The sequence below is a fragment of the Adiantum capillus-veneris genome, chromosome 2 (assembly GCF_014529385.1).
Source record: "Adiantum capillus-veneris isolate H3 chromosome 2, ASM1452938v2, whole genome shotgun sequence".
NCBI lineage: Eukaryota > Viridiplantae > Streptophyta > Polypodiopsida > Polypodiales > Pteridaceae > Adiantum > Adiantum capillus-veneris.
The window spans coordinates 14,093,737-14,102,276 of NC_140932.1; the positions used below are offsets into that span (position 1 = coordinate 14,093,737).

Consider the following 8,540-nt stretch of genomic DNA (forward strand, 5'->3'; position numbering starts at 1 on the left):
TACCTCCACAACCTTGAAAAAAAGGGGAAACAATATGAGGAGCATAGGAGAGGGCACTACATGCTCATAGGGCTCATGGGAAGAAGTAGGAGAGACTACAAGAGCCTATGTGTCCATGGAACCAAGCCAAAATCCAAGGCTAAACACAACCCAACATGAGAAAACAATCCACACTGGCCGGGCACAAAATGGATGTCACTCCCTAACATTTGTCCCTGGGAGAAATAAGGACAGACTAGACGAATCCAGAGAGATGCATGAACTGTAACACCCCCTCTCAGCTCATTGAAAGAAAGAAAAACCAAGAAGCTGAAATGAGCAAGCTACAACTATAAAGGAGAGGGTTTTGTGGACGAGGGTATCTGCTACAAAACTCCAAGGTCGAATAGTACCTGACCAATATACCATCCAACCACTACCCCCAAAAGACGTTTGGGAAGTAGCCATGCTATTTGTTGAAAGTAAATCGGCTCTTGCATAGCAATAAACAATAGAGTCCAACTTTCTTCACATTAACCTTTAAAAGATATACATTCACAAAAAGTTTACACAAAAAGTCTACAAGGGGTAGTGCCATCATGATTCTTGCATCCATTTCATGACATAGTGTGCTCGTGATGGCATATCACATAAACAATGACTACTAGGGGTGTCCCCATGTTGGGAAAGAGTGCTTGGCTCTTGGAAAGTTTTTGTATTGCCATACTATGGCTGGCTCCATGTTAGCATGGTGGTTCATGCGGCATTGGGAGCTTGAGGAGAGCTTTGTGCTGCCTTGTAGGAGTCATGTTATGCTTAATAGCTTGAGCCTCTGTGATGAGACCACTCAACCAACATCATAAGAGTCCACCTTGTGCCATGCCTTGCTTTTAGAGATCTGCAAGCTGTGTGTGTGTGTGTGTGTGTGTGTGTGTGTGAGAGAGAGAGAGAGAGAGAGAGAGAGAGAGAGAGAGAGAGAGAGAGAGAGTTGCACGCACACACACACACACACACACACACACACACACACACACACACACACACACACACACACACACACACACACACAAGAGGAGGGCGAGAGAGAGCTACACACACACACATAGAGAGAGAGAGAGAGAGAGAGAGAGAGAGAGAGAGAGAGAGAGAAGATTTTGGGGGGAGAAAGAGAATAGAAAATGATTTAGAGTGTGTAGATATAGGAAAAACAGGCTAATTTTGTTTTTCATACATATATATATATATATATATATATATATATATATGTATGACTTGGGAAGAAGTTTCAAACTGAAAATGGATCCAAATGAGTTATTTTTAAAAGTATTTTTCTGGCTCTTGGTTTTGCAAGTTTTTGATTACGTGGAATGAAAAGGAAAAGGGAAGATGTTGACAGGGAGTTAATTCCATCCCACCTTTTCTTCCATCACTCTCAAAAGGAAAAGAGAGAAAATGACTTCTTAGCTCCACCTCCTACTTGAGCCTTTAGAAAATGCTAGATAGTAAGCACATGTCCCCTTAACCCTTAACCGTACACAATATTAGACTTAATCTCTTGAAATTAGGCTTTTTTACATGGCCTATGTAAAGTACATATTTTTCCTAATGAGTTTTGTTGTAGATTAGCCTAGTGTTTTTGCTCAATAGGTCAGCCCCACCGTTTTTCATGGGCAACAAATGTAGTGTTTAGAGATCATACTTACGGTGCAACATTACCTTAAGGTGGCCTTACACAAGCTTTGTGATCATGCAGTGGTAGAGTTTTCCATCTGAGATCCAAATCCAAATTTAGATCTAGCCAAGAGGAGTGCATATTCTTAGAGCATGTTGGAGGTGGTACCCATGTGGAGACCATGTCAATGGTCTCATGTGCAAGAGCCAGTTGGCATTGTTAGTAGTAGTCGTCGTTGTGTGTACCTTGGGTCCATCCTTTGGGCATGCTAGATCTATGTCGAACCACCCTTGGTCACTTGTATGAGCAACTTGTTACCAACATGGAGAGCATTTCCCTGATCTCTCTCTCTCTCTCTCTCTCTCTCTCTCTTTTTCTCACATATGTCCTCTCTTTCTACCTCAATGATCTCTCTTCTCCACAAGTGCATTGTTCATTCTTTCTACCTCAATGATCTCTTTTCGCCACAAGTGCATTGCTCTCTCTCTCTCTCTCTCTCTCTCTCTCTCTCTCTCTCTCTCTCTACCTCAATGATCTCGCTTCTCCACAAGTGCATTGTTCATGTATGTAGCATTGTAGGTGGCGAGGTGTCCACCAGATCGCAAGCGAGTTCTTGTCTTCATTGCATCTTTCGTTACCTTCTTTGGCAGGGGCAGGGTTTTTTATGGAAATTTTTGCAAGAGTTTATGCAGGAATTTATTGATATTAATGCTTGTGGCTAATAGTCAAATACTGAGGGAGATCTTCAAACCACGTGACCATGCAACCTATCAAGTAAAACGGCAATGACTTCTAATTATGTAGATCGTATCTAAAGGATTAATTTTTGCAACACACTCACAGTAAGTAGCCTTCTATTAAGATCTTTGAGAAGTTAAGCTATGAAGAGTTGTACCTCATTAAAACAAAACAAGCTCTAATACCAAGAGACACACACAATCACAAACAAACAAAAGATGTGTATTGTGATGCATATAGATTAAACATGGTATACAAAAGTGCACTGTGGATCATTATGGAAGCTTGTACAAGAAGATGAATTAGACTTGGGATGGTTAAAAAAATGAAGTGAATCCTCCTTTATATAGAGAGGTAAATTTTCTTGGTGGGGGTAGGTAATGGGAATAGTTTTACAAGGTGGGTGAGTTAAAAGTTGTAGTGGGTGGAGAATCTCAAAATAAATAAATAAATAAATAAATAAATAAATATATATATATAGAGAGAGAGAGAGACTTCTTTTGCAAAATAACTTTACTTGAAGTCTGAGTATGTATGGCTACCAATTTTGTTAGGGTGTAAAAACTTAGAGGGATTTGGACAAATCTAGAGACGTGTTAGCTTTGGTCGGTTAAAATATCATGTTCTCCTTGCAAAACTACTCTTGTCATTGAATAGGGACTTAATCTAGAAGACACTTTTAATGTCACTTGGTAGCATATTATACTGGTGTGAACACCCTCCCTAATGTCCCCTTAATGACCAAATTATTATAGTGTGTACCACAAAAATGGGATACTTGGTAGCATATTATATTGGTGTGACCCTCCCTAATGTCTCCTTTAATGAAGTGATTATCATGGTGTGGACTGGACAAATAGGTAATCGAGGGAATATATGAGATAGGAGCTTCCCCTTGGAACTATTTGCCTTGGATGGTGACAAGCTCGTTTGATGGCATCGAGGGTGTGCAAGTGGGGTGCAGGGAGCGAGGGAATCTGGGCCGGACACGTGGCGAGCCATCGGCCGGGGGGGGGGGGGGGGGTTTGCCCGCTGCAAGACGTAAACCCGGGCGCAACGAGGGGTTGCGGAGTGTCGACATGGAGGGGTGACGAGGTAGGCCACGGTGGACGATGTGGGGCAGTCCGCGTCCACGTGTATGGACATCATTAGGGGATGTAAGGGACGACTACTGAGCCTCGAGGTTGGTACCTTAGTTACTACCTCATACCCTTGAGCATGGGGCCAGTATTTTGTCTCAGTCTTTCTGCCTCTCTTTCAGACGCTCTCTAAGGCGCTCGCCAACACTTGTCCTCATCTCCTCTTCTCGGGGCTCCCTTGCTCAAAGTGGGGTTGCAAGCAGGGCACAAGGCACGGCTAGGGGGTGGGAGGTTGTTCCCTTGGCCTGACAACCTCTTCTCGGGGCTCCCCTGCTCAAAGTGGGGTTGCAAGCAGGGCACAAGGCAGGGCCAGGGGGTGGGAGGTTGTCGACTTAAGATGAGTGCGGCTACACATGACGGGTGGAAAAACAACAAGCAAGGGAAAGGGTGGCGGCATGCGGGGTGCTTATTCCATGCCCCCCCCCCCCCCCCCCCCCCTAAGGCTGCAAAAGGAGGAACCCGCAGTGGGAGAACCAAAGCCTGAGCGCATGTAAAGGGAGGGGGTTCACGGGCATGGGGTCGTGATTAAGGCTTGGCCTTTGACATCGGCTCCCTTTTTGTAGGTGACGATCCAGGAGGAGGAGGACCTTTCTTCACAAGGAGGGGAGACAGGCATGCCAAATAGTGAACAGGTAACGGTTTAGGGTGCTGCTCAATTAGCCTTGGTTTAGGGAACGAGGCGGGCATGGGATTCTCATTCTTGCACAAACTACATTGCAGGTCACAACGGAGGTGGTGGTTTCCGAGGAAAGGGAGGAGGATGATCCCCCTCCCACTCCTCCTATGAAAAAGAACCCAAGTAAGCTCCTTGTCAAGGGGGGTAAGGGTGAGAAGCAACCTCCTGCACAACAAAGAAACACGTGAGCTCAAAGCTTGGTGCAATCCAAAAAAAGATCTAAGTTTCGTGAGGATAGGCTTGCTGGAGGGGACATCCAGGCCACTGTCCATCAAAATCAGATATGCCCAAGTTTATACTTGCGCAAAGGCATGCCCATGGGAGTGCTCGCTGCATTCTATTTCTGGTTATTGTCTATTACTTGCGCAAAGGTAGAGGTCCAAGTATTGCACGAAGCCACTTCCAAGAAAATGTAGGTATGTCCGAGTTTACGCCTAATCATGGCCATTGGGGTACGTTCTAACTGTTGCTCTTGATGCATTGTGTTGAGAAGGTCAAGAAGACAGTCATACCTCTGGACGGGACGGGTCTCAAATGCCACATGCGGATCCCGCTGTTGTGAAGTTGGCGACAAAGGGATGGATGTAGGTATTTTCACCTTCTCCAATACCTAGGTTTACAGTTGGACCCATGTTTGCACATCGGGCTTGCGCAGGTTTTCATGCCATGCCGAGATTGGGTAGATTTATCTGTCAAGTTCATGGTGCTAAAAGGTTGCATTTCATGGCTTCTTTTTATAAGGTGAGTTGACCCCAAGGTTTTGTTTGTGGGAAGAGGTTAAACCTGAAGGTTGATGAAGGCCGGGAAAGGAAGAGGCTGCTTGTGAAGCGCAAAGAGAAGGTCCAAACAAAGGGTTCCGATGTGAAGAGGCCCCTTGTGAAGCCCAAGGAGAAGGTCCCAATGAAGGGTTGTAAAGCAAAGAAGGCTCTTGTGAAGCCCAAGGAGAAAGGTTCAGATGTGGTTCAAAAGCCCTCAATTGTCTACTTGAAAGGTCGTGAGATAGAGAAACAATCCAAGGTGGCGACTGAAAAGGGGAAGGGAAAGATTCAACTGAAAGAGAAGCCCAAGAGAAATGATGTAATTGCCACCGCAAAAGAAGCCAAAGGTAGTAAGAGAAAGCTTCTTGAAGTAGAAGGGGCCGGTTCAGGGAGGCTGAAACCTCTCAAGCATTGAGCGTCGGTCCTGTGAGTCCCTCTCTGACCCGGGTCTACATTTAGTCTCGAGCATGCCCGGATTTATATTTGGGTTAACGAGGGTTGCCTAGCATTTCTAAAGTTATGCAGGTATGTTGTTTTATACAGGTGTGGAGAGCTGACTCATTGAAGTCATCCCGGCCATATGCACAGCTTTATGTTGATGGGAAGCTCGTTTGGATGTGCCAAGCAGATCTGGCTTGCCCAAGTAGAAACTTGTGGATGGACAAGCGGCAACATATGGTGGACCACCTTCAAAAGCAACATGGGCTGAGGGTAGAGATTTCACATAGAGTGGGAGGGAGGGTGACTGGTGCTTCTTTAAACCCCATTCCAAAGTCTACACAAAGAGATAGGTTACGTGCAACAGAGCGATTTGAAGATGTGAACCGCAAGTACGAGTTGAGTTGCAAGGCTATTCAAGCAAGGGCCCTCGTTAGGGGCTTGTAAGCCAGAGATTGTATCAACAAGACGAAAGTAAGATGCACCAAAGATGACTTTCTCTTTGACTTTGTGGCGGCTCGTATGTGAAAGGCTGATGTTGTGCAAGAGATGAAGAAAAATGCTATAATGAAGAAGATACAGCAAGGCTACAAACACCATGTGAGCCTCTCTCTCTCTCTCTTTGTTTGTTGCCCATCAATGTCTTGGTCTACACTGTCTAACATTGCCTGGGTTTACATAACCTATCTATGTAGTGGCATGTTCGGAGCTTGAGTCCTATAGGTGAGGATGAAGAGATAGGGAAGGAAGATGATACCGATGATGGTGATGGCGGGGAGTCACAAGAGCAAGTTCTCACAACAGGTTTTCACCGTAGAGCTCAGCCACAGACAAAGGTTTTCTCACAGCAGAAGAAAGATTCTTCAATCATGACTTCTTTCAACACACCGACTTCTGACACACGCAAGAGTTTTCTTGTTGTGGCAGCTGCGCCCAGGAAAGATCTTGCCGCTCGTCAAGATGCATGGATCACGGCCCTAGAGGCTCAGATCCAAGAACTTGCTTTGAAGAATGCTGAGCTGAAAAAACGCTTGTGTAAGCTCGAAGATACAAAAGCAATGGAGAAGGAAATTTTCCTCGCAAAGAAACTCGAAGTTGAAGCTACTCTCATCGAGACTATCAAGACAAATCAGAAAGAAGCCAACAAGGCATCGCATAAGAAGATTGAGAACGCCATACAAGCAGGCTTACAAGAATGTCGGATACAAGAATCCCTTGCCCTCAAAATTAGGATTGGAGGACTCTCCTCACCATGGTGCACCGAGGAGGATTCCCTCGAAGAATCCATCGTCAAGCTCAATGACATTCTTCAACCAATCAATATCGAGCCCGACACTGTCTCATGGATCAACGACACACATAGGCGTGTTCCTCTTGGCCAATGCATCCTCACTTTCAAGAACAAAGAAGAACGGACGCGGCTGTTGCGCCAATCTTATCACCTCAAGGGGACAAAGCTTTGGATTTCCGAGGAATTGACTAAAGACCAACTCAAGCACAAAGCAAGCCAGCTCAAAAAGATGCATGAAGCTCGTAAACAAGGTAAATGGGCAGTCTACCGTGGCGGTAAAGCCATCATTCAAGAGTTTCGAACTCCCAAGCCAGCTCCCCCTCTACCTGACCCCCTCTAGGTTTTGTTTTTTGTCCGTATCCTTTCCTTTTCCTTTACCCCTGATGGACCCTCAGTCCCTAACTGATATGTATCTAACATTTCCACCGAAAGAACAGATGTAATGTTTTGTTTTGCTCCCATGGGTCATATCTGACCTCCGTGGACAATAATTAAATCTATCTAGCTATCTCTCTCTCTCTCTCTCTCTCTCTCTCTCTCTCTCTCTCTCTCTCTCTCTCTCTCGCCTGGGTTTACACATGCCCTGCAATGCCTAAGTTTATATTTGCATATGGCATGCAAACCATCCCCCCCCCCACTCCCTCCCTCGTTGACGCCAAAAGATAGTGTTGCCCTGAATTGCCTGGGTTTACACTATGCTAAACAATGCCTAGGAGCACACTTGCACATGGTATACAACGTCTCTCTCTCTCTCTCTCTCTCTCTCTATCTCTCTCTCTCTCTCTCTCTCTCTCTCTCTCTCAATTAATGCCAGAAGATACTCTTGCCCTAACTTGCCTGGGTTTACACTAGGCTAACAATGCATTGGTTTACTTTTGCACATGGTATACAAAGTCTCTCTCTCTCTCTCTCTCTCTCTCTCTCTCTCTCTCAACATTTCTTGAGTTCAACACTCCTCACAGGATAGATCCTTAAGGTCGGCTGGATAGTGTCCGGGTACGTTAAAATCCTCTTCTTCTTCTTCTTCTTCTACTACTACTACTACTTCTTTTTCTTCTTCTTCTTCTCTCTCTCTCTCTAAGATTGATAGGCAACATTCTTTCAATTTCAAGCTTAAATACTTCTTAGTTATGCTTGACAAGAGTGACAAGATGTGTATTGCCCACCTTTGTTTTCTTTGTGCCCCCTTCTTCAAGATGGCATATAGCTAGCTTTTATATGAAAACTCGATAATGTTTGTGGCAATGTCACTCTTCCCTCTGTCCCAATGTTACCAAACACAGTTACTAGCTCTCCGCCTTGCATCTCCCTTTTCTTGCCCATCTATGAACACTCAAGATGAACTGTTTAATAAGAACCTGGTAATGTACACATGGCAGAAGTTAACCAAAGCATTGTTAGCCTAGTGTAAACCCAGAGGAGGATGGCAAGCATTGTTACCATGATCTTTAAGGTCTCTTGGGATAGTTTCCTATGAAGTAGCCTAGTGTAAACCCAGAGAGGTAAATTGACCATATTTGAATTCTTTGGCACTAAATCTCTCTCTCTCTCTCTCTCTCTCTCTCTCTCTCTCTCTCTCACCGTCACTAATGCCTGGGTTTACTATTGCACTTAACCGCCTAGGTTTACACTAGTCTGTCTATGCCTTGGCTTACACTTGCATATGGTATAAAATCTCTCTCTCTCTCTCTCTCTCTCTCTCTCTCTCTCTCTCTCTCTCTCTCTCTCTCTCCAGCAGAAACATTAGTGCATGTAAACTTGAAGAAACTTTACATCTCTCAATTTTAGAAAATTGGAGGTGTCCGACAGAACAAAACACCTAAACACAAGAAACCTAATTTTTAGAGAG

At 44.8% G+C, this 8,540-nt stretch overlaps 1 pseudogene; it reads left to right on the forward strand.

Moving 5' to 3' along the window:
* Positions 1-4,679: 4,679 nt before the first annotated feature.
* On the forward strand, positions 4,680-8,102 carry LOC147462397 (uncharacterized; annotated as a pseudogene).
* Positions 8,103-8,540: the final 438 nt, after the last annotated feature.